This window comes from Lutjanus erythropterus, chromosome 17 (genome assembly GCF_056507025.1).
Source record: "Lutjanus erythropterus isolate fLutEry1 chromosome 17, fLutEry1.hap2, whole genome shotgun sequence".
In the NCBI taxonomy this organism is placed as follows: domain Eukaryota; kingdom Metazoa; phylum Chordata; class Actinopteri; order Lutjaniformes; family Lutjanidae; genus Lutjanus; species Lutjanus erythropterus.
The window spans coordinates 35866111-35893425 of record NC_139333.1 but is presented as its reverse complement, the minus strand read 5'-3'; positions in this window follow the sequence as shown (position 1 = coordinate 35893425).

Genomic DNA, 27315 nt, shown 5'->3' with positions numbered 1-27315 from the left:
AGACATTAATGTCTGTGTGTTGAGTTATTTTGAGGGGACAGTAAATTTACACTGTTATACAAGCTATACACTAACTACTTTATATTGTATCAAAATGTCATTTCCTCAGTGTTGCCCCATGAAAAGATATAATTAAATATTTGCACAAATGTGAGGGGTGTACTCACTTTTGTGAGATACTGTACATAAACAAATACAGAAGTGGAGAATCTTTGAAGTTGTCCTGGTGGATCGTGCAAGGAGAAGTATATATATGAACCATACGTAACTTTCACATGAACAATCAACTGTAGCTCAACTGTACCTCAGCTCTAAATATGGACATTGAGAACAGTTAGAAACACTGTTAACTAACTTCACTGTAAATAAGATACCTGTGTGTTCTCTCCACTCACCCATAAATATAGTTATATGTCTCTTGTGATGTGAAGATGGAACTTGAAGTTGATGCCATATGGTTTATATCTGAAAGACACGATTGAAGCCTTTATTACAGGCTGAGTAAAATAAACAAACCATGGAGTGCAGAGTTTTTTGTGTTAAGTGTGTACTTAGAGAGAGCGTGTCTGCTACAAACACAACAAGGCAAACTGTCAAACTCAACAAGCTTAACAATTACCTTGCCAGAGCCTCCACTGGCTGAATTAGCATATTTAAAGGAGTGCTCTACTTGAGGACAAAGATAATGACGGTGGGCTCAAAATAGCTTTGTTAAATTAAACATTTATGCTTGTGAACATGTATGCATGTGTGAATGTGCACACAGCCGCACATGCAGACACATGCATCCACTATATCTCAATGTTGACATGACATTATCAAACATTATGCTGTCTTTAAAGACAGGCTGTATTAAAAGCTCACTTCATAAATGTTACTGAGTAATGTCTGGCATTGGTTTGAAGCCATAATGGGGTTAATATCAATGATATTCTTAATACAGTGTTCTTCATACAGTGTGATGTTCCATTGCTGCTATAAAGCATTCCCTCTAAGGTCCTATATTATTTGAAAAATCAGAAATACCAGCTAGAGTACATTTAAACACTTTTGATTGGAAAACAGACAAAATATCTAGAAGCGCAAAGTTAAAAGCAACTGGGTTCAATTCACAATCTTCAACAGAATAATCCATGCAACAGGATCTTCTGCCTCGTCCTCCCTCTATTATCTCCCAGGGTGTCTTCACTACTTAAAAACTCTCAGAAACTCTTCAATTATCTACATGTAAAAAAAGAGAATTCTTCTGAATTTCAATGGTTGGTTCTGACAGATTGGTATTAATGATTTTGATAATCCTTCATCAGGCAAAAATGTTAATATTCTCCAGTTCCAACTTCACAAATGTGAAGAGTTTCATGATTTTGTCATTCTTACATTATTGTAAATTGAATATTAGAGAAGTAAAAAAGTCTGCAAAAGCACACACATCTAAACATAGTAAATACTAGGTGCTGGACAGAAGAACATGTCTGCACAGGGAGCATCATCTACTGTGCAAACTCTAAAATTAAAGATGCATAAATTGTGAAATTTGGTTGATAGTAGATACTGATGCTTTCTGTGGTTATTTTGTTTTTGTTGGTTTTCCAACTTTTATGCCACGAAAACAATCTTTGTTACAAAAAACACGTCTCATGTCACGCCAGATTCATGTTCAGTGACATCTTCTCCAAATCAGAAGCTGGGTATGCTAGCTACTTTAGTCCAAGTCTGACCACAAACAACCAACACATTTAGTAAGCACAAAATTGATGTGAAACAACAGATAAACGGCAGCCACTGCTGTCGGTAAATGTCACTGAATTTGCATATAGGTGGATTAGAAAATTGTGCGGGGCATTCTTTGCTATTTTATTTCATTCTAATAATGATTTATTGATTAAAGGAAAACACATATCAAGATCAGCCAAAAATGAAAAAAAATGTTTGTAGCCCTAAAGTCTTGTACATATTATGTACCCGTCTCTGGTCTAAGACACTAGTGAAGGTCTTGATCATTTTCGCCAGCTGTCCACTACAACTTCTGCTCTGTCCATCTCCCAGCAATATACAGCTCATGTGCATATCAGAACAAGGACTGCAGACTTAATCCAAGGGAGAACATGGAGTTCAGCATACTGATAGATTTGTAGGCTATAATTGTACAAACAGATTATCATTTATCGTTCCACAATAATGAATTAAAACAAAACTATTCTGCATTATAAGAGGATGACATAATTTAGACTTCCTAAATTGGCCACTCTTTCAGAAATGATTTTGGCTTTTCTTATCGCCAATATGTGGTTTAGACAGAGCAACAACTTGGTTAAGTTTAAAATAACTTCTTGGAGACGTCAGGGAAAGCTCATGGTTTGGGTGGTTGAACTCCCTGGCTGAGTAACTCAAAAGTGACATTGTGACCTTTGAGATTAGAAGACCTCTGGGTGTCTCAATTTCTTGAGATATGCTGTATGAAAAGTTTGGAAAAAGTGGCTTCAGTATTGACAGATCCTTGTTAGCAGTTGAAAAAAACTAATGTATTTAAATATTTAATAAGCTTTTCTGCCACATCTAAATAACCATAATTGGATGTAACTGTTTAAATGTCTGCATTTATTTAAATTTTTCCATTCCATCCCTTTGCTTTTTATTATTAGAAATACATTCTGAGAAAGATCACTCCACTGGACTCACAAGTCAGCCTCTAAATAGGTCATTCAATAGAGACTCAGGACAATCTACCAGCTTTGGCAGCTAAGTGGAAACAATTGGAGAGGAAATCTCCATTGGTTAACCAACACAAAGCCTTAGGAGTGTAGGTTTGTTAGTGTTCCTCACCAACAATCTTCCAATTTTTTGGTATCGTGAGACTATCCTTCCCCATAGATAAGACCAGGGCTTCTGTGTAATGCCATCACTGTAAATTAGTCACTGTAGTAGTACTGTGTATTGTGAGAAAGGCCTGACAAATGTGTAACGTGGAAATGCTGAGAATAAAACATTATTGCATAGAATGTCTTCCTGTTTCACACATCCCCCTCCATGATATGATGGTCAGAGAACAACAACCACCGCTGGGTGCTGGGCTGGAGAGAGAAAAACCTGAGCCTGGAATTGAAAGAGAGAGTGTGTGTGTGGTGATGTCTCCAAGCCCGGATGGTAATTGTCAGGGTTTGGCAGGGCAATCAGTTCCATGCCACTGAGCGCCACGTCTCGACATGTTCTATAGCAACTCTCAGTACACACACACGCACGCACACACACACTCCAGACAACTGACCCCACACCTGTTCAATGGTGTGAGACGGAAGTAAGAATCCTGTTCCCCACTGCCTTGGCTCAGAGGCACAAAGGAACAACCTCCTACACACACACATACACACATACACACACACACACACACACACACACACACACACACACACACACACACACACACACACACACACACATAGGAACAGTCAAGGTTGAAGATACTCTATCCCCAAATAACAAGTGCATTTAAGTTCAATCTCAACACACACTCCAGCTCAGCTCAGCTCACTCTTTTACTATGCATCACACACACACACGCACACACACACACACACACACACACACTGATGACAGACAGTCACATATTGTCATTCTTTCAACTGGCAGTCTGAATAAAAAGAGAAAGCTGCATACACAGTGATGCAAAGACATACATTCTGTAATAAGCAGACATGAACTCCCTTCATGACGAACACATAAAAATAAACAAAGACACAGGTCCCATTCACACACCACTTGTCATTTTAAGTGTCTCGTATTCAAATAGAATCCAGGTAAAGTAAAAATATACCATTAACACTGTCTATGACGACCAGGCCTAAAATCTGCTTATAGCACTGTGTAATTCAATTATAACCATTCAAAAATATTCAGAATTCTTTATTAACAATAATCATAACACATCATAATGACCTATAAGGGGTCTAAGGGGTTAGGCGATTGGACAAATATATTGTCTATCAAACGAAGTCCTGCTTTTTCTGGCCAATTTTAAGGAGTTATTTGTCATTTTGTTTTGCTAATGTAATAGTCTGTAGAGTGACAGCCTCTGCTCTACACCGCGCTCTCATCCAGCGGCACAGTACACATCCACTCAGCTGACCACAGTGCACTGAGCTGGGTGACGAGTGAGAAGAAAACAGCCTGCAAAGTCAGACTCTTTAAACTCTTTCCCCACAGTAAAGTGAGGATTTATTCTGACCAAACCAGAGTTGGTGATTGTTGGACGAGTGGATAGACTAACAAAGACTGTTTTGGTGAGTTTTACATGTTTTTCTGTTGAGTTTGAATTAAGTGTGTTTTCTGAGGAGTAACGAGCAAATTAAGCTCGTCTTAATTTGGTAAAAGAGGGAAACTTGAATTCAGAAGGTGTACAGTTGTATTTCTCCGTTTAAAATGGAAAATGAGTTTGAGAACGTGTAATTTCTAGACACTTTGTGAGTTTACTTTGTCTTCTGGACGTAGTGAATGTACACAGCATACATAACGTGGTGAAATTGCTGCTGGTACACATCTCCCAGCTGAGACCCATGAGGACGGGGGGAGGTGGGAGGGGGGATGGAGATATTGCCCATCGCCAATGGATGATAATTGTTTGGAAAATTTTAACATATCGCCCAACTCTATAAGCTATCATCATAATTCTGGTCAGTCACTGACATTTTATTTGCAAGGATCATAGTGTATCATAATTCTCACACATGTAATCCATTGCAATCATCTTATAAGGCATAATCACTGTTATAATGTATTGTAAGGTGATTGAAAATCACTAAGTGGTCACTGAGTGCTGTAATAAAAGTTATGAAATTCTTTAGATATAAGCAGATATAATACATTGTAAGCTGGTCATAATTTCACTGTAAGTGGTGATGTGTTTAGTATTTGCTTTAATTTAGGTGAAAAATATAAAATCTATGCAAGAACAAAAAATGTAAAATTTATTTGTTGTTTAATAGGTCATAATAGAAAGTGAGTACTCAAACTGTATTTTTTGATGATAAACCACTCAATGTTGGACATTTACATTTCACCAAAAACCTCACTTAGACTCAGTTGACTCAAATTATAGAAAGACCAATTCTAATTTACTGTCTGTTATGGCCTATAGACAAATGTAAACAGAGAACTGTTGAGAATGAGAATGTTGAATGAGAATGATGAACCATAATGATCTGTCCAAAAAATGTGAGTGGCAGGCAATTATGAGGTATTGTGATGGCTGACCTTATAAGTCATGAGATACTTTATAATGTGTTATGATTGCTATAAAGCTTATGAATATGTATGAGTGCTTACCACTATAACTATACAGTGTTTTAAGTAAATTATAATGCATTGATGATTGATGATTGTAATGCATTATAGTCATGGGTGTTTAGTGTTGTGTTATTGGCGTACCCGTGCCACAGATATTCATCTCCATTAGCCAGTAATCAGACTGCATCCATCTTTGTTTTTCTGTGCTACATATGCAAATCAGGCCAAGTCCTACATCAGTCCAGTGCTGATGCACATCAAGCCCTTTGCAAACTACAACAAATTCCAGAATAAGAAAACCTGAGCACAATAACAGTAAAATCGCAACATTAACAACGCAGTTGCTAACAACTATCAATAAACTAAGTTTAATGATCTTTACAAACTCCCAAAACCAACAGTTAATCCAAAGACTGTATATATAGAGCTATATATATGTAGAACATGAGAGCTCTCTGGCCTGCAACCAGCCCCCTGATGGCCATGTGGTGGCCCCCTGGTGGCTGGCTGCAGTACAGCTCATAAATCTTGTCTCCCAAAGTTAAAAGGTGCAACATGGGCCAACTAAAACATCAATTACACATCAAATAAATGTTCCTCAAAGATAGTTTCTGTTGTTGTAGGTAGTTCTTATCACACTGCTGTTTGAGTTATTTTAAATAGCTGTTTGATCTGACAACTGAGCTCTGCCCATGCATCAGTGATTGGTGATATCTTGATGAGAGTGTGGTGTGGAGCTGTGGCTGTCACTCGCCCCCAGAAAACTAAACCTGACCTTCAAGCAGCAGATAATGACTGAATTTTCATTTTTGGGTGAACTATCCCTTTAACTGTCCTCAGACCAGAACAGACACCTCCATCTCCAGGGCCCTGACATAGACAACATGACTGCCAGCCATATACCCTGCTCATCCTTCTTGTCCCATCACTTTAATTTCAAGCTGATTTTCAATATACCTTTTTTAATGACTTACTTACTTTTAAAGATGTGTAAAAAAAAAAAAAAATTCAACTAATAAACCAACAATCCCAGCATCCCTCCTTCATTTCTGCCCAACTCTTGTCTCATTCACTCTTTGAATGAAGCGACCCTGTGTGCTGCTCAACACCGTGATTAAACAAATAGTTGACAGTTCACATCAGAAAGTAAGCTACAAGGCAAATACTTCATAATAGGGCTGGGTGGTATGACAACATTTTCATATCATGTTTTTTTTTTAATCATATCGGTTTCACAGTATTTGACGGTATTTTTTTTTTCATGCAACAGTGTTCTTACCCACATATTCTTCTAATGAGAACAGAAGTGCTGCAGTTTATTGTCTTTAAACAGCCCATTTTACTGTCATAAGGACTGCATCATGTTTTTTTTCATGTCCAGACAGGTAAAAGCATGACCCCTTCAAAGTATGGTTACCATCACATGGCAGGGACGACTATGTGATTAAACATCCCCACACACTAGTCGGCACTAGAAATACTAGTAGTTTAAAATATTTATCAATATTTCATTCATGCATGATGCCAGTTATCTGTTGCCTCTAAGATTTTTGAGTAGTCTGGGCTGCGGCTCTGTCAGACGGCAGCCCCTCTCACCCAGCGCGTATGAACTGACCGCCGTGGCAACACCGGATGTTTATATCAGCAAAGTCGGAGAGATGAATGTAGACTGTGGCAGAAGAAGCTAATATATATTTACTCAACTGGAGTGAATTAAGCACGGACACATACATAAACCTGAAAGCAGAGCTGCTGCTGCTGCTAGCTCTGCTAACGTTAGCTACACTGTGTGTCAGGCTGGCAGCTAACGTTAGCTACACTGTGTGTCAGGCTGGCAGCTAACGTTAGCTCTGGGTCCTTTACCTGCAGACACTGTGACCCTCTTCGATCTGAAAAGGTGAAGCATTTAGTGAGTTGTTGTCATGTTTTGTACATTAATGAGGCTTGTATTGCACAGCACAAAGCAGCACGCATCTCAGCGGCATTTAAAGTACGATTTTGCGATTGTAGACTGTGACTAATGGCTTCAAATGGCTCTTAATACACACACTATTTTTTCAGACAGTGTTTAACATTATAGATTAATAAATTCTACTAAATTTTAATGGCTTTCTGAGTGTTTTCTTAGTGTTAGACTAGTCTAAATTAATTGACAGGGAACATCCCTAGTACACACGCTCAAGCAAGCACGCCTGTGGTGTTGGTATGTAGCAGTGAAATGGGTCCCCGCTGAAACACTTTCCCACTGCACATGTTCCGGACGTTGTTTGGGCTATTCACTGGTACAGCGATATATGACAAACTACTATCATGACGAAAATAAAGACTGGTTTTCGATCTGAACCAGTATACCGCACAGGCCTACTTCATAAATCCTCTAAACATGCAGAAGCAGTACGCAGCTCCTGCCTTATACGAACAGGAGTTGTAATTCGTCACAAGACACAAACACAGACAGACTGAGACTTGTGAATCAGTCAGGAATCATCATTCACTGTGGAGTCAATGTGCTGCTGACAGCAAACCAACTGCTGTTAGTGGAATTGTGGCTGACCTTTAGTGAGAGAGGCGGCCATCGAGAAACTAATGACTCTAAACACAACAGCAGCTCTGCTTAGACAGCCACGCCGTCATTACAGTGCACATCAGCCACATGTTCTCATGAAAGTCACACACTGCATGTGTGTGCATACGTGCAAGGCCGAAAATATGCTTGCTTGCATTCACAAATGCGTGTTGTGTGAATTTCTGAGGACGCCCACAACCATTGCTCCAAAGGACGCATGTTACATGAGGCAGCCATGATGAATATGAATGCATAGTTAAGTAGCCTAGCAGACATGTATTCTACAATATATGATATTTTTGTTGTATTTAATGATATTTAATTTTTGTTTTGTAGTATTCTTTTCTTTTCCTTTAAAGTTTTTTTTTTCCAGTATGTGATGTTTTAGTCTGTTTTCAATGTGTTTTTCTATATGCTTAGCATTTTCAGAAATGCTTTGCTTTGGCAATATGTAGTGTTACATCATGACAAAAAAAGCATTTTGAATTGATATTTTCCAGAGCTGCAACAATTTTTTGATTCAACTGCTAACTATTTAGTTAAAAGTTATATCAACTGATTATCAAATGATAATCATCAGTTTTTTTCAAGCAGAAATGCCAAAACAATTTCAGCCTCTAACTTCTTAAAAGTGAGGATTTTTGGCTGCGGTCAGCAGCTTTATAGGTTGGTGAGGGACACATGAAGTGGCTTGTGTGTCTATGCAGAGGGGTGTGTGTGTGTGTGTGTGTGTGTGTGTGTGTGTGTGTGCGTGTGTGCGTGCGTGTGTGTAGATTCCTTTATCGCCCCAAGGGATGACAGATCCTAATGACAGCATCTAAGCAATCAGAGCAGGAAACCTGCATCAGAAGCACACAGAATGTACAGTACATATGTAGTGTGTCTCTCAGTCTCACATTTTTCAAACACTTGATAGAACATGGAACAAGGTTATAAATTCTGAGTGAGATTTTCCATAAATCAATACACCTGAAAAAAACAAGAAGTGGCCTATTCTATCTGTGTATAACATTGTGCACCATGTAAGATATTTATTAAATCTTCTGAGAGATACACACCCTTCCAAACATATGTTCCTAAGTGACTGAATAAACTAACATAAGAATCTATTTCCATTACAGTTGATTGAGTGTCATTTGGTAACATGTACACTCTAAGTACTCATACAGTACAGGTTTTCTAGCATATGGCTCTCTGAATTAAAAAATCCATTTATCAATTAATTTCAAAGGCTGGCAAACACACAATAATGCAATCCACACTGGTGGTTCCTCTTTAATAACCCCCACAGGCCCCTCCCTCAAGCTTATTCTGTAACGTCTCAACCTATTTCCACACCATCCCCTCCCCAAACATGTTGTTCCTCTCCGCCGTGTTGTGTTAAGCCTCTTTAGTTTGAAAGAGGACAGCCATCCATAGAGGAACAGTAATTAGGGGACAGGAACTGGCAACTGCCTCTTAAAAGAAAGAAAACAGGCGATAAAAAGGGAAATGGAAGAAAAATGGAAGGAAAAGGAGCTGGGAGAGGGAAGAAAGAAAGGAGAGACATAAATAATAAAACATAATCCCCCATGTCCAGTGAAAAAGAGGCACTATCCCCCTTTTATCTCATCTTTCTATAAATATCCCACTCTATTTTCTGCTTTGGCTGGACACACAGTTTAGACAGCAAAGGAAAGGCGAGGGAAAAGAGAGAAGAAAGAAGGAGGGAGGAGAGAGGAGTGTAGAGGAGGGAGATTGTTCCAAGTGAAGGGATGCCAGCCTGTGCATGTCAGCATTTCCAGGCTGGCAAGAAAGCAGCGCCCAGCCCTCCTCCTCTGGGTGAGCTGATGAGGCAAGGAGCAGAGGGTGGTGGGAGCGGGGTGGAGGAGGAGCGGAGGACTGGAAGGATGGAGGGGTGGGAACAACAGAGGTCTAGTTACACAGAGTCTGCTGGGCTCCGGCCGGAGGGAGCGTCTCAGGCCGATTCAGAACGCTGCTCTGGCACCATGGAGACGACCGGGCTGTCACACACACACACGAGCCCAAACACACAGACACACACACGCAGCCTGTCCATCCCAATTCGTGCCTGGTAGACCCGGCCTGTCAGGCACGGCGTGTCGGAATATTTATCAGCAGGAAAAACAGCTTGTCCTCGTTGCTGCTGTCATGTATGCCAGAGAGGAGGGAGAGAGAGAAAGAGAGCATGGACAGACAGGCGGACAGACAGACGGACAACACTGTGCATCTGTGTGGATGCTACATGTTAAGTGGTTGTTGTAAAAGGTTAACGTTTTCTGACGTCAGTCATCAGTCAGATATGATGGACAGGAAACAGGCTGATCACATGTTCAGTGGAGAACTGACCAACACCTTTGGGACCTTCACCTGAAGTGACCTGAGCTAACTACAGAGTCCAAGTCCAAGTCAAGTCTCAAGTCTCTGGTTGTAATGAACACTATGCATTAGGTGTTCTAAGCAGCACATGATAAAGCATGTGCCTGTACTTTATTATCATCACTTCTTCATCATCACACCAGGGCCGTTTCTAGAGGGGGGCACTATTCACACATTCTAATTTTATTTTATTTGTGTTCTACTCATTGTTCACTCATTTTCTACCTCTAATTTCAATCACCGAGCTGCTGCCATGAGTGAATTTCTTTGGTGTGGAATCAATAAAGTTTATCTTATCTTAAAGAATAAAGTATAGAAGCTTTATATTATATTTTTATGGAGTCACTACTAGTCTTCAAAATAAATAAAATAAATAAACACAGAATGTAAGAAACTGTAGACTAGTGTAAGATACTGTAATTAAAGTAGATATGAGAAATGGTACATTCATATGCACTGGTACTCCATGCCAACCCTGCATAAGTTAGAGCCACCCCAGTCAAAAAAATCTGAGATCGCTCCTGTATCAACAGAATCAACACAGATTAGCATTTGGTGTATGAAAATCTTTTTTTTCTAAATTTACAGAGGGTGGCTAAAAAATAAATCTAGACTTAAGCCACTCGGGGTTACAGGAGAATACTTCTAACATTGCTAGACATACCATAATGACTGTAACCTATTTTTCAACAGTACAACTGTAATGTATACACTAGGTCTCTCAATAATGAACAAATCCCTCCAGCCTCTCAAACCCAGTGTAACAGAGACCTGTTAACCTGTAAATTTACATAGTTAATCTGTAACCTCCCTGTAGCCATCAGTTATTAATTAGCATGGTCTTTCTCATTTTCATTTTTAGCCAGCAGATGGTGGCAGCCCAACAACGTGGATTACTAAATAGCCCTAACCTTTTTATAGGCAGCTCTCAACATAAGAACTCATCATTTCAAAATATTCAGCAAACAAAAAATCAAGTTAGCAGCAAGCTAATGTTAGATATCTCAAACAACAAACATGTTTGTTATCTTATTTGTTAGGTGCTAACATTAACTTTCACATTTCCAAGTGAATTACCTATCCAGGGAGGAAAAGACATTTCCTTAACGTTAACATTCCAAAAAACAAAAAGTATTTAAAGATTGGTCACGAGTCCCAAAAAGACATCTGAAAAGACGTCCTCTGGGTGGCAGTGTATGTTGCTCCAACACCTGTGTACCTTACTGATGATGATGCCATGGGCATTCACCACACTAACCAGCCTTAAAGATCAAGGACTGACATGGGGCAAATGCTTTGTGTCACCTCGTGTCTGCTAAGAGATCTAAGTGAACACAGAGCTACAGCAGACACACCTGTATACTCTGCACCTGCTCAATCGTTCTCATGTAGAATGGATTGTTCAGACTCCCATGATGAAAAATGAATTGGACAGATCAGTCACAGACCTTGTTGAGGGCAGTTTCATGTACTTTCTTTTTAAGAACTGCTCACAACAAGGACTGCGGATTATTTAGAGTAAGCAGGTCATGATTTCTGGAAAGAGATGTTGCTGTGTGTGCTATACAGCTCGCTACCATGGATTCATGCTGCGTTAACATCAGAAACTGGAGCTGGGAATGATGTGACAGCCAAGTTGGCCAATTCCAATAAGCAGGTTGGAAAGTTAAAGAAAAAAAGTAAACAAGTCAGGGTTTGTGCTAGCCATGTTAGCCATTGTCAGTAATACCTGTGGACAATCGCTGTTAGAACGCATTTTACAGTATTTTGCACAAACAAACTTGCAACATGTCCACAGATGGACTGTACTGTGTGTAGGACTGATTTTATAAGACACAAATAAAGACAAACATGCTAATAAACAGTATATCCTACAGCTTCCACTACTGTTTATGCTGACAGCAGCTATTTTGGAGGTTGAGGTCAGGGTTGTGAGGTTGGTCCGACTTTCTGAGGCGGAAATCTCACTTGAGGGGAATCTGGAATGCACTATTAGTATTTACAAAGGCAAGACCTTGATGTGTAAAAGAGAGACAGCAGATTTTTTATTCTTTTTTGTTTGTTTACAGCGAAATTATTTTTTTTCCTTTTCTTTTTGCATTTGCATAAGGAGTCACCATCTGCTCTGTCACAAGCTCAGTTTGGATATCTGAGGTTTGTTAAAAGATCTTCTGCTCTCTTGTAATTGTACAAGAGAAAATCCTAACAGCCACCTGAGCTGACACACAGGACTCTCTGTATATTTTAAGATGGCTCCGGTACATTGTGTGTTAAACTGGGAATCACTCTCGACAGGTTACATCAACAGCAGAGAGGGGACAAAGTGACTCATTCCAGTTTGAATATCTCAGCCCCCAGACTGAGCAACACGCACGTCTGCAGTCGTAACAATATTTGGCTATTTTGGTTGATTGCCTTTCATGTGAGCTTCCAGTCCCGGCATGGTGCCTCGTCTGCCTGCAGCTCGCCGGCTTCAAAAGCTGAGCTGACCTCATTTCCCCGTCCTCCTGCTGAGCCCGGCCCGCTGCAGATGGTCAGACACGGGGAGCTGATCGTCACGCTCACAACAACACATCTTTGTTCCATTCACCTCCGCTCTTTGACGGCCAGTTAGGCACCAGGCATTGGTGTGTGTGTGTGTGTGTGCAGGTGGATGCAACTGCAACAAACAAATATACAGGTCATCATATCGCTTCAAATTTGGTTTGTTGCCATAACAAAATAGAGCTGCTGTAAAGGTGTGGGAGAGTTGATGCTACATAAACACACTGTGGCTGATGTATTAAGGTCAAGTGGATCCACGAGAAAGTATAAATCAAGATGAAGAAGCAAAAACAGAGCAAATGTAATGTGGATTTGCGTTTGAGAGGACACCTTCACATCCAGCTCTGTCCCTTTCCTCATCAGCAGTTCCCACCTGTGTACTTGATTATTAAATTTACCGCCAACTATTTAGATATTCGATTATTGGGTTAGAGTAATTTTTAACACGAAAAAGTCAAAATTCTCTGATTTCAGTTTCTTAAATGTGAAAATTTTCTGGTCTCTTGCTTTCTCTCTGATAGTGAAATTAAAATCTTTCAGGTGTGGACAAAACAAGACATTTGAGAATGTCGTTTTGGACTTTTAGAAAGTGATTAACATATTTCACCATTTTCTGACATTTTATGGACCAAACAACTTCTTTAATAATTGAGGAAAAAATCGACAGATCAATCAACCATTAAAAATTACTTGCTGCCCTAAAATACACACAGATAATGTACACACACACACACACACACACTGGTGCACAGAGTGAGGTCGATCTCATCATGGGAGATGATTGAGGTTTTAATTAAAGTGAAAGACTACACACACACTCTGTCACATTATGTCACACAAATAAGCCGACAGTCAGGTCAGAAGAGTCGGCCATGGAGAGAGGGAGAGACAGGGAGAGTCAAGCCAACACTGCTTCTGTTGTCACACATGACACAAGCATCATGTGGCTTCTTGTATCAAATCTGCAGTATCCATCTACAGTGTTATTTAATCCCCAAGTTATTTAAATACATCACTATTTACAGTTTGATTCATTTGATTCATACATATTGTTAATATTTTACTGTTCACTTTGTGTATAGTGTATAGCATACACAGCAGACACATAACTTTTTTTTTATTTCTTCCAACTAAAAAACAATTGAGCTATATGATACATCTGTAAATGATCTCTGCTCACCAAATGATGTCTTGGTATCCTCAGCAACAAGTGTTATCCAGTCCTTTTATTAAGAATCTATGGAATATGGCTGCTTATTTTCCATGTACTCATTAATCTATGGGCCAGTACAAGTAATTAAACACAGTAATAGCTAAGAAGGCTAACTGCATATTAGACACAAAGCATTGTAAAACAGACAATGTCATATATGCTACGATAATTTCTAGCAACATTTTTTAATAATCTGTGTTTTCACATAAATACCATCATACCGTATAACCTGTTGAAAGGTTGGGAGAATATGAAAAAACAGATACCACCCAAGACTAACAGCAACCTAACTTTCGCTTGTGGTTAACATTGCTAACAGTTATCTATATATCAAAATGATAAAAAAAACCAAAAAAAAAAAAAAAAACCACCTAAACTATGAATATGTACAAATCTGTAAAATGTTTTTAAGTTTTTAACACTAAAGCAGTCGGGTAACCAAAAATCTGTAGAAGCACTGAATACTAAAATTAGGGTTGTAACAAACAATTATTTTTACAGTGGATTAATCGGTTGATTTTTTTCTTGAGCTGTTGCAGCTCTAAAATAATCAATACCTGCAGTCTTACTCACAATCATGTTAAAAATGAGTCTAATGATATATTCTTGTTTTTGCAAAAAAATAAGTCAGTGTAATGGCTCAATGCTGCTCTGTGGCACACTGGGAAAACCCAGTATATATCAGGGCCATTCAGGTTCACAGGGCTGACGCAGCAGCAGAGTCTTTTGGCCCTGCAGGGCGAGACGTAACCTTTAGCAGGTCTCGGCTCTGAACAAACCAGAAACTACAACAGTGGTATTTCCCACTGCAGAGTCACACCTGAGGCTTTAACATACAGATGGTCTCTGATGGGCCATTGTGATTGGCCGAGGGCAAATGTGGGCCAGTGAGAGCTGAGTGTTGACCTAGAACAACCTCTAGTGAGGTGTCAGCCCCGGCAGCCGGTGACAGAGGGTAAACTGCCCTGTTACAGAGCTGTCCCCCATCTGGGTCTGTTTGACAGCACACACCATCATCACCAGCCATGTCACACTGTCACACATTATATCAGCACAGAGCACAGACTGCAGGAGGCGTGTGTTAATGTGCAAACAAACAAACAAACTCAGATTAAACAGGCTTGTTTTTAAACTCACACCTAAAAGTCATTATTATGTCTCTGCATAACCACATTAGTGAAGTAATTCCATTTGTGTGCAGTGATTTGGATGATCAGTTGGAGTGTGTCACAGCGCCAAATACAACTCAGCAGTGGCTGCAAATTTCTTATTACTGTACAGTCAATGATGAGCAAACAAAAGCAGGCGATCAGTGTCTAATGAACTGTGTGGAGCAGAGAGAGTGGGCGACGTCTAGACAGGCCTTGTGGACAAGGTCAGTCGCTATAACAGTTCAATCTGAACACAAACACGCACAATTGTTGTCTCTGCACGGCTACTTTGGATATTTAACAGCTCGGGCTGCCAGTGAGCATGTACATACAATGAATCCCCAGCATGCCTTTCCATCTGCAGGCCCCACCGCTCTCGTTCCTCTCAGGAGTGTTGTGGTAATGTGCATTCAACGACTCCATAAAACAGTTGCATGGAAGAAGAGCCATCGCTCGCTGCTTGTGGTGCTTAAAACTACAGGGATCATTTGACTGTGTGATGGAGGATATAGGAGCGGAGGATGGCACATTTTCTATGTTGAAACGAGCTGTGTTCTGTCTGTAAAGCCTATTGTCTCCGTCTGTGTGCTTTGTAATGTGGAGAATGAATTGTCCTTTGAGGGTGATAACAATTTAGACGCACTTAGCAGAGGAAAAGGAGCGGAACGTCATTGTGTGGGTTGGGGATACTTTTTTTGACAACTTTCTGTGTTTCCGGATTGATTTATAATTCTCTTGACCTTGTTCAGAACACACACCTCAAGCATAACCACTGAAGAAAACAGTCGTTGCCTTCACAGCTTTACAGCCCTCCTCGCTGTCTCAAAAATGTAATCTAAAAGGAGAGTGTGACAAAAGCACAGTATAGAAGCACAAAGATTGTGTAATGATGCCTGACCTCGCGGTGAACTGTCATTCAATATTAAGAAGATGCATGGGTACAGACCTGAGGACGATAAAGAGGATCAAGGAAACTAACTTCTGGGAACACACTTGAAGTTTACTGAAACCTTGTTTTCAAAGACACATCCCACACACACAACTCATCTCCTTCAATTCTGCTATCAACAAGTACATACTGAATAACTGAGTAAATGTAGGACAACACGGAGAATGACACATACATTATAATAAGAGTTGTGTTGCCAGCAGTGTTGTGCATGAATGCCTTGCGAATTGCGAAGTGCTACAATTGGGCCTTTAGTGAGGGCAATTGTTACAACAGTTCAGGGCAGTTGGAACACCGGTAACCCACTGTATCTCAAATAAAAGCACACCTCAAAGTAATCACATTCTGCTGAAGTATCAAATAATTTACTTTTTGTGTATGTGGTTTGAATTCTTTCAAATGTCAGGCATTGTCTGTATTCATAGCAAAAGTATTTTTGCAGAAGACAAAGGTACTGGTATAACATTTTAACTAATTGTAAAGTAAATGTAAAAGTAATTTTACATTAACAAATAAAATAATAACAGAAACATGATTATTGTGCCCCATTTAGTAGTATATCAATATGTAGACTCCACTGTCCCTGCTAGGAGGAAGTTCTATTTCAAATTAAATCAAAAAGAAGAAGAAGAAATGAATATGAACTAGGTGACTGTATCTCTGTGACCTGGATTTTAACCTAGGTCTTTTTAAGTGTGAATCTGCACAACACTGATTGCCAGACCCCAGATCCCCTGGAAATACAGTTTTTGGATGTAACTGGCAAACAAAAGACAAATTGCTGTAAACTCAGAAGCTGGTCCAGACTGAATGGACAAACATCTTAACATGAAGCATCCAACTACACACAATAAGGCTGAATAGTTTCAAAGTCTGATCAAGTCAAGTTGGCATAACAAAGACATCTCAAACAATGTCAACTTTGCATCAAAATGACATAAATGACTAAATTACCCTGAATGACAACATTCAAGACCCATACATGTTTATGACAGGTGCCATGTCATGTTATGACAGTCTCGTGTCAGTCTTTGTGTTACCCATTTTTCATTACCAATAATACTCTTCAGCATCCATTGTAACAGAATAACGAATCATAAATATCTCTTCTAAAAGTATCATTGTGTAAAAAGGCTCCCTGTCATCACGTCCGATTGAAATTCAATTCAAGTTGTTAAAGAAAAATACTGTAGAACAAATACAATTTTCAATTCTACTGTTACACAGCTGTCTTGTCAGTCAGGATTAATTTTAGGTCTAAACTACATCCCATTCAATCCAGAGTAAACTCAGCTGTTTTGCATGTTCTATAAGGGGCTGGTGCAGTGTAGTATAACAGTAATGCTTGAAAGACGCTTTAGGCAGTCACAAAGCACATGTATAGTAATTCTGGGCTTACAGGCAGGCATGTGGAGATTTCTCAAGAAGCCTCAATCAAAACTTTTATTTGCAATTTTAAAATTCAAAATCATTAGAGCCATAATTAAATTGCCATCATTGCTGTTGGCTGAATTAACATTAGTGTCTAAAACAATACTCAATTTCACTTGGGGGGGGCACAGACACAACACATTCACAGATTTCATGCTACACCAAAGTAAAGTAGATGGTCCTGACCTACAACTGGCAGCATTGCGATTGAAATCAAATGTCCAACAGAGGTCTATCCAAAGACAGCAAATCTAGTTTCTGTAATCCTGATCTTGTGGTATCTGGATCAGAATGATTATATCTTACCAGGACAAAATCTACAAGATCAGTTTTATCTGATAGGAAAATGTGATGTGATTTAAAGTTTTGAAACACTGGCCCCTGGTTACAGGACTGAAATCTGCCTGTCCTCCTTTCAGGACATGCTGTACTGTACCCCATCCAGTGAGCACTTCAATTCCAGTATACACAAACTGAGGCTACTGAGACTGCTATTGGGAATAGAGAAATAAACTGAGTGCGACAAGCTTCAGAGCTCGGTGGGAAAGTTGGTGCATGCTGTCCTGAAATGCCTCCCATGTTGTACCCCTCCTTTCATACAGGGTTAGACTACCTCTGACAGCACAACGGGCACACATGCACTAAATTAAGCACAAATGCAATCTCCTCAGTCCACTCAGTCTTAAAATGAGTCTTTTCACTGGGATTTGTGGAGCATCACATGTAGGCAGAAAACTGTTGCATTAAGGTTACAAATTGGAACAATTTATTCTGTTATTTGTGAGAAATGCAACACACTGCACAACTTTAAGGGGTCACTTTGTGAATATTATCTTAGACTGGTTTCCTAGCCCTGCAGTAAATTAGACTTCTTCTACTGTAGTCAGTGCAGTAAACCTGAACAAAAAGCTGACTGCAGGCTTTGGTTGCAGCTAACTACACTGCAGACAATTTAACACAGTAACCAATGATCTGTTGAAATTTAGCAACTTTCCACTATTACCTACATCATCTGGGGCCTCTAGAATTCATCTTAAAGCTGGCGTATGGACAAAATACAGAAAGTGCTTATGCACTAAATATTCTGATTCATTAAAATAGAGCTTAATCACAATCAATCCAAATGCAGTGCACCTTTTGTGGATGTCATGGAACGCCAAAAGCTGCTTATAAATGTTCAGTGAAACACCCCAAATTAATATTCGTTCATATTGACTGCATGAAGATGATCGTAGCAAAGGCTGAGACAAGGGCTAAAAAAGTCATTTCACATTTATTTATTGTGGAGTTTAAGATAAGAATAGCAATGTTGTTTCGTGGACACAATGTGAACATTTTACAGTTGCCAAAAAGATGCAGTGTGTCCTGTGTTAAACCAATACTCATCAATGACTTCTCTTTAACTTAGGTAAGGTACATGACTTACATACATGAGTTACACAACTTGACATGACGTACTTAACATATGTTACATACGTGAAATAACTAGGGCTTGGCAATCATATCGTATCATGATACGTGACTTGATGTAGTGACAGATTTTGGATATTGTTACACTGTGATATGACTCATGTTGTTTTTGCCTGGTTTTAAGGGCTGCATTAGTTAAGTGGTGTAATTTTCTGAACTTAATTAGTCATTATATCAACATTACTGATGATTATTTATCAAGAAATCTCATTGGGTTAATATTTTGTGAAAGTCATCCCCACAATATTGAGGTACTTAGTGAAAACCATTGTGATTTTTATTAATTTTACCACCTCAGCCACTTCCACCTCTTTGAGTACACAACATATAGTCAGTGTTCAAAAATTATTAATATTGAGTGATATGAAACTTCACTGCTATGATAGGTTTTTCAGCTACATCGCCCAGGCCAGGTAACATTTATTGTAACCCAAACCATGATATATTTTTCATCCTACCCAATTAGTTTTGAGTCTTTATTTTGAAAGTGTACCCAGGTGTTGTATATCTGTTATTGCAAACTTGATCACGGAGCCCAGCACATGCAAAAATGGGTACCTACAGCGACATAGTCTGAAGCGTAGGACCCGTGACCAAGCTGCTGTATTTGACAAGTTGGGAATGAGAAGACCCCTTCTTGAACCGCCACCTTATCGTGGTGGAGGGGTTTGAGAACCTAAATGATCTTAGGAGCTATGTTGTCAGGGGCTTTGCCCCTGGTAGGGTCTCCCAAGGCAAACAGGTCCTAGGTGATGGGTCAGTCTAAGAGCGGTTCCAAAGCCCTCTATGAAAAGTTCAACACCAGGGTCAGTTATGTCGCCCGGATTGGCGTTACCGGGGCCCCACCCTGGAGCCAGGCCTGGGGTTGGGGCTCGCAGGCGAGCGCCTGGTGGCCGGGTCTTTGCCCACGGGACCCGGCCGGGCCCAGCCTGAAGGAGCGACGTGGGCCCGCCTTCCCATAGGCCAATCACACGCGGGAGGGTTCAGAAGGGGCTGATGCATTGCGATTTGGGTGGCAGTCGTGGGCGGGGGCCCTGATGACCCAATCCCAGGACATGGAATCTCACAGTGGGGACATGGAATGTCACCTCGCTGGGGGGGAAGGAGCCTGAGCTAGTATGGGAGGTTGAGCGGTACCGGCTAGAGATAGTCGGGCTCACCTCCACGCACAGTTGGGGCTCTGGAACCCAACTCCTTGAGAGAGGAAAAGTTGGAGGAGGACTACCATCCGGCACCGTCCGGCACCTCAGGAGGGGGAAGCAGCACCCTGCCAACACTGTTTACAGTGGTGGTGGGGTGCTGTTGACTTCGACTGGGGATATTGTTGGACGGTGGAAGGAATACTTCGAGGATCTCCTAAATCCCACTGACGCGCCTTCCATAGAGGAAGCAGAGGCTGGGGACCCAGAGGTTGACTCATTTATCACCCAAGCTGAAGTCACTGAGGTAGTTCGGAAGCTCCTCAGTGGCAAGGCACCGGGGGTGGATGAGATCCGCCCTGAGTACCTCAAGTCTTTGGATGTTGTAGGGCTGTCTTGGTTGACACGCCTCTGCAACGTCGCATGGCAGTTGGGGACAGTGCCTCTGGACTGGCAGACTGGGCTGGTGGTCCCTCTATTTAAGAAGGGGGACCGGCGGGTGTGCTCTAACTACAGGGGGATCACACTCCTCAGCCTCCCTGGTAAAGTCTATTCCAGGGTACTGGAGAGGAGAATTTGGCCGATAGTCGAACCTCGGATCCAGGAGGAACAATGCGGTTGTGGAACACTGGACCAGCTCTATACCCTCCACAGGGTGCTTGAGGGTTCATGGGAGTTTGCCCAACCAGTCCACATGTGTTTTGTGGACTTGGAGAAGGCATTCGACCGTCTCCCTCGTGGGATTCTGTGGGAGGTGCTTCGGGAGTATGGAGTTCGGGGCCTTCTGCTAAGGGCTGTACGGTCTCTGTATGACCGGAGCAGGAGCTTGGTTCGCATTGCCGGCAGTAAGTCAGACCTGTTCCTGGTGCATGTTGGACTCCGGCAGGGCTGCCCTTTGTCACCGGTTCTGTTCATTATTTTTATGGACAGAATTTCTAGGCGCAGCCAGGGGCCAAAGGGAGTCCAGTTCGGGGACCACAGGATTTCATCTCTGCTTTTTGCAGATGATGTTGTCCTGTTGGCTCCTTCGAACCAGGACCTTCAGCTTGTACTGGGGAGGTTTGCAGCCGAGTGCGAAGCGGCTGGGATCTCCAAGTCCGAGGCTATGGTCCTCGACCGGAAAAAGGTAGCTTGTTCCCTCCGGGTCGGAGAAGAGTCCCTGCCTCAAGTGGAGGAGTTTAAGTATCTTGGGGTCTTGTTTACGAGTGAGGGGAGGATGGAACGCGAGACTGTCAGATGGATTGGTGTGGCGGCAGCAGTAATGCGGTCGTTGCACCGGTCTGTCGTGGGATTTTCCAGTCAATCTACATTCCTACCCTTACCTATGGTCATGAACTTTGGGTCATGACCGAAAGAACAAGATCTCAGATACAAGCGGCTGAAATGAGTTTCCTCTGCAGGGTGGCGGGGCGCTCCCTTAGAAATAGGGTGAGGAGCTCTGTCACCCGGGAGGAGCTCGGAGTAGAGCCGCTGCTCCTCCACGTCGAGAGGAGTCAGCTGAGGTGGCTTGGGCATCTATATCGGATGCCTCCTGGACGCCTCCCTGGGGAGGTGTTCTGGGCATGCCCCACTGGGAGGAGGCCCCGGGGAAGACCCAGGACACGCTGGAGTGACTATGTCGCTCGGCTGGCCTTGGAACGCCTTGAGGTCCCTCCGGAACACCTGGAGGAAGTGTCCAGGGAGAGGGAAGTCTGGGTGTCCCTGCTCAGACTGCTGCCCCCGCGACCCAGCCCTGGATAAGCGGAAGATAATGGATGGATGGATGGATGGATGGATGGATGGATGGGAATGAGAAGCTGTTGATCTGCTATAATAGTAGAGTGTAACAACTAGGGTATGAATCAAAGTGAACAGATGACTAGGTACAGTTTGATAATATGTAAATTGCAAAATCAGTATTGAAAACCTACAAGTCCTGAAAGCTGGTATCAACATGTAAAAAGCTCCTCTTTAAACTTAAAAGTTGCGTATTTGGTCAGAATCAGTGTTTCACTGACTGTGTTGCCAAAAGCTGATTACATCTGTCTACTGTGGGTGTGTGTCACATGACCTGACTGCACACCATTAGGATTTTTATTGTTTTTCTGTACATATGTTTTTTAATAGGCTTATTTTCCTGGGCTGCACAATTTATCACAATCGCAATAAAATTGCAATATGGCCAAGTGGAATATCCAAATTGCAGAGCCAGAACCAAATCACATTTTTTTGAAAAAACGGCATTAGAATGAAGTACTGTAGAGCTGCAGAGATGGCCTGGGCTAAAAATCTTGTTCTCCAGGTGAAAGAAAACGTTTGTTTGGTACAGACTACAGCAAATATTACATCATCATGATTTTTTTTTCAGTGAACACAAAAATCGGAATGCAAAACAGAACATTTCTACTAATTATACTGCATATCGCAATTTCAGTAAAAATAATCGCAACATGACTTTTTTTACCAGATGGCCCTACCAGTTTTCAAGTAATGATGACATGTTTCACCTTAGCTCTTCAGTGCTACACAGATTCCAATAGTGTAACTGTGTTACAGTTTCATGTTTTTTAATCTATTTTTCATACCCACCTGATATTTTACTGAGGTATTGAGGTGGTATTATGGTAGTATGTGTGTAAAACTTGAGTGAAATAGCTTTGCTTGCACTCCACTGTAGTCCTCCTTAAGTGTTGGTGGAGCTGATGGTCATAGCGACGCTATTCCCACAGCTGGGAAACACACAAGAGCTCTGCTTCAGCCTTGAGAAGCTGTAGCTTATAATCACTGACAAACTCAAACCAAACTGTACATTTACTGCCACACCGACAACTTCACTGCTCACCTTTTCTTCCACTCTGCACAAATTCATCATCACTCTCTGCCCCTGCTGATAGTCTGCGGTGTTTGCTGGCTCACCTTCATCATTGAGTCTAAACCCAAAGACAGGCTGCATAAAGTTATGTAACATTATCTAAAGTCAGCTCTAACATCAACGCTATATACTGTAGTACCGCTTGATCACTAGATGAGACAGCCTGAGATGTAGAGTTGCACCAACTTCAATTTTCTTAGCTGATTCCGATTTCCAATTTTTGAAGGGTCTGGCCTACCGATTCCGATTTTGGTCGATTCCGATTTCAGTCTTTCTAAGAACTGTAATTGTCAGCATTCACAACTTTTTTTTTGCAACTTTCCTTGTAAAAATTCAATTGGATGTTCATAATAAGACACTGACTATTAAATACTCATTAAATACTTTCTCCAAAGTCCTCCAGATTACAACCAGGCCTTATTATAGTTTTATATTAAGATTATGAATCGGGTGAACATGATCTCGTGCGATCATTGAATCGATTCCGATTTTGGCCGGTTCCGATTTTCAGTCTTTCTAAGAACTGTAATTGACAGCATTCACAAACATTTTTGCAACTTTTCTTGTAAATATGTTTATAATAAGACACTCTCTATTAAATATTCATTTAATACTTTCTCCAAAATCATCCAGATTACAACCAGGCCTTATTATAATTTTCGTGGGACGCGATTTCACGTGATCTCTTGTGGAAGCAGATGTAAACAAACCGGAGACTAACGCAGTGCAACAGTTTGAAGTAAAACTTTGCCGTGAGAAAAACAAACACAGAAGTTAAAGGAGTCTGGATGAGAAAATGTTTGAGGAGACACATCAACACAGGTTGTTTATTCTTCAGCCAGAACAGGAGGTGAGTCTGCTGCTAGCTTGCTAGCATTAGCCTGAAGTGCGAGAGAGTTTACGGCTGTTTTGCGACATTGTCAGCTGCTCTGTCTCGTTGTAGACTGTCTGTCTTCTCTTTATCCTTTTCTTGGAATCTGTCGCTGACACCAGCTTCAAGCAAGCATGTGTCTGAGTGTGTGTGTCTGTTATCTGCGCTGTGGTCATATCACGGTCAGTTTGTCTGCTGCGCACATGACGCGACCATCGTGCAGGACACGTTTTGTGTTTTGACGCCCGTGAAAGACCAGGGCCCGTCATGTGAAAACCGGCCCGATTCTGAGCATTGCTGATTAATCGGTGCAAGTCTGCTGAGATGTGATCAGTCTTGGTCTTGACTCCATCTCACCCTGCCTTGGTCATGGTCTTGATGGCCACACTATCCCTGCTCAGGTCCTCACTCGCTGAAACTAAACCTGATCTCCAAGTGGCCCAGACCAAATTCAATCAAACTCAACAAAGCTGATTGTCTCTGTGGTGGTAGTACATCTGGACCTTCATTGAGATCACTTTCATGAGTACAAGGAAACACTAAGCACAGTAATAGCGTATAACCTGGTCAAAGCTTTATGTTACAGTTCAGCCTCTGGGTTTGGAAGTCTATCCCAGCACAGCACTGTGCCGTTCTGTTAGAGACATAGAGTATTACGTGTTTGTGTGTGTGTCTGTGAGTGTTTTCCTCAGCAAGCAGCCAGGCGTGGGCTGTGCGTGTGTGTGCCAGTGGCCAAACAGTAACATGCTGACCATATCAACATAATTCATCCTCAGAGATATTATCTGCCTCCATATTCTAGAGGCAGAGCAGAACAGCAAGCCTCAGTGCACACACAGAGCATGATGGAGAGAGATACTGAGAGAGTAATCGCCCAACACTGCAGAAACCACACAAATTCTTCTCTTCTCGCTTTGCTCGGCTTTAAAACGAACACAAGCAAAGCCAATTCATCAATGCGCTGCATGGTGGGAACGAAAAACAACTCAGACGAATGCAACATCATCTGCAGGAGAGGAGAGGAGAGGAGAGGAGAGGAGAGGAGAGGAAGGGAGGTGTTGTTGAGGTCTGCCAGAGCAGCAGAAACAATTAATGTTGGAGGCAGGGCCAGGCCTGGGGTTCATTAACCCCCCCAGGCAAGGCCCTGTCTCTTGGGTTGGTGCCGGCCCCAAAGACCCCTGAATGCCAAGCAGCTCCATCACCCTGGTGCTAATGGAGCACAGTGCCCGGGGCTTAGCAGGAAGACCCACAATGAATGGGCACACACACTCACACACACTCCTCATTTTAATGTACAGACATGCTATATGAATAAAAGAGACAAATGATTTTTAGAACCAAACAAAAATAAAAGTTAAATGTCACCTGGTCTAAATGTGATATCAGATTTTCCACCTCGCCATCTTAAATAATAATAATAACTTTATTTATATAGCACCTTTAAAAGCAGAATTTACAAAGTGCTTTGACAAAGTAAAAGAGCACAAGAGCAGGATACCAAGGAAGCAAAATAACAACAGAGGGCCAAACAGGAGTAAACTAAGTCTGAAGTAAAACAAGACACAAGCAAAGACACTAAAACATAGAAAAAACAATAAAACACAATAAAAGAAATAAGAACAGTAAAACTAAAAAAACATGACACTAAGAATAAGTTCAAATGAAGAGGGCAGAGATTACAGAGACATAACATGATGTTGTCAAGTCAATATAAATAATAAAGGAATGGAATAAGACAACACCATGTACTGTCAGTATAAATAAGTACAGACAAAAGATTAAAATTAAATACATAAAAAAAAGAGAGACAACGGCATAACATAAAAGTAAGTCTATAAAAATGGGTTTTAAGAAGTGATTTAAAAGATGTCACTGAATCTGCAAGTTCTGGCCATCCAACAGCTTATGTTATTGAGGCAGTCTGACACAGTAGCTAGGCTTTTTGGGTTATCTGGTCTCAGGAGCAGGTATATCTGTGTGTGGAAAGACACATTGTGGCGCTGAATAATCTGGCTGAGTGGGAGAATATAAATAGAAAATAAAATTGGACCTAAAACTGAACCATGTGGTACACCACAGGCAATTTGGGTTTTGGAAGATGTGTAATTGCCTATGGTGACCACAAAGGTTCTATCTAAAAGGTAGGAATAAAAGCATCTCTGAGACGGTCAATTAGAATGGCCTGATCTACAGTGTCAAAAGCTGCACTTAGGTCTAAAAGAATTAAAACTGTGCTCTCTCCCCTGTCGGCTGCTAACAGAAGGTCATTGGTTACCTTGTGGAGGGCGTTTCTGCACTGTGTAAAGCTCTAAATCCTGATTGAAATTTCTCAAAGAGATTATTATGATACATAAAAGCTAAAATCTGGGTTGAATCCCTTTTTCTAAGACTTTTGATAAAAACTGAAGTTTAGAAATTGGCCTAAAATTGTTAAGAACAGATGAATCAAGGTTTGGTTTCTTTAAAAGAGGTTGGACCGCAGCATGTTTAAAAGAAGACAGAAAAATGTCTTGTGTTAAAGAGTTGTTAATAATCAATAAAATACTGGGTCCAACTGTGTCTAAAACCGCTATAAGAAATCTAGTTAATAGTTAAATCATAAACTATAAATATGCAGATGATATAAAGACTGCATTATATGAGGAATGTACACGTAGAGTAACTGGAGATGAAAATGTACCTGGATGATGAGGAATTTAGAATTTAGAACTGATGAGGGAACCACATACATTTTTTTTTCCTTTTTTGTCTTTAAAGGACACCTTTCAATAGAAAGGCCACTGCCAAGGACTGATAGCCTCTGCACATGGGCTGAACAATCTACCAACTGAGCTACTGGAGCATTCATGAAGGAAAAATATTAATCTAGACTCTTCAAGAGAGACATTTATTTTGAAATTCCGATCGCATGTGTTAAAATAAATGTAATTGCTAAATGGACATATGTAGATACCTGATATCAACCGCAGACCCTTGAATTGAATTTGTAACTGGCAGACCATATGATATCAGAAGAATCAATATAATATCATATTGTGATAAAACTTGGGAATGTGCAAATACTTCCTCTCAGGGGTGTAAATTAGACTTGCACCGATTAATCGGCAATGCTCGGAATCGGGCCGGTTTTCACGTGACTGGCCGGTCAGCGGCACAAATCCGGTTCTGTGCCCGTCATTGTCACACACATGTTCTGCACGATGGTCACGTCATGTGCGCAGCAGACAAACTGACAGTGACATCAACACAGCGCTGATAACAGCTACACACTCAGACACACGTCTGCTTGAAGCTGGTGTCAGAGACAGATTCCAAGAACAAGATAAAGAGAAGACAGACAGTCTACAACGAGACAGAGCAGCTGACAATGTCGCAAAACAGCCGTAAACTCTCTCGCACTTCAGGCTAATGCTAGCAAGCTAGCAGCAGACTGCTGTTCACAGAGGGACAGTTAAAATCTCACCTCCTGTT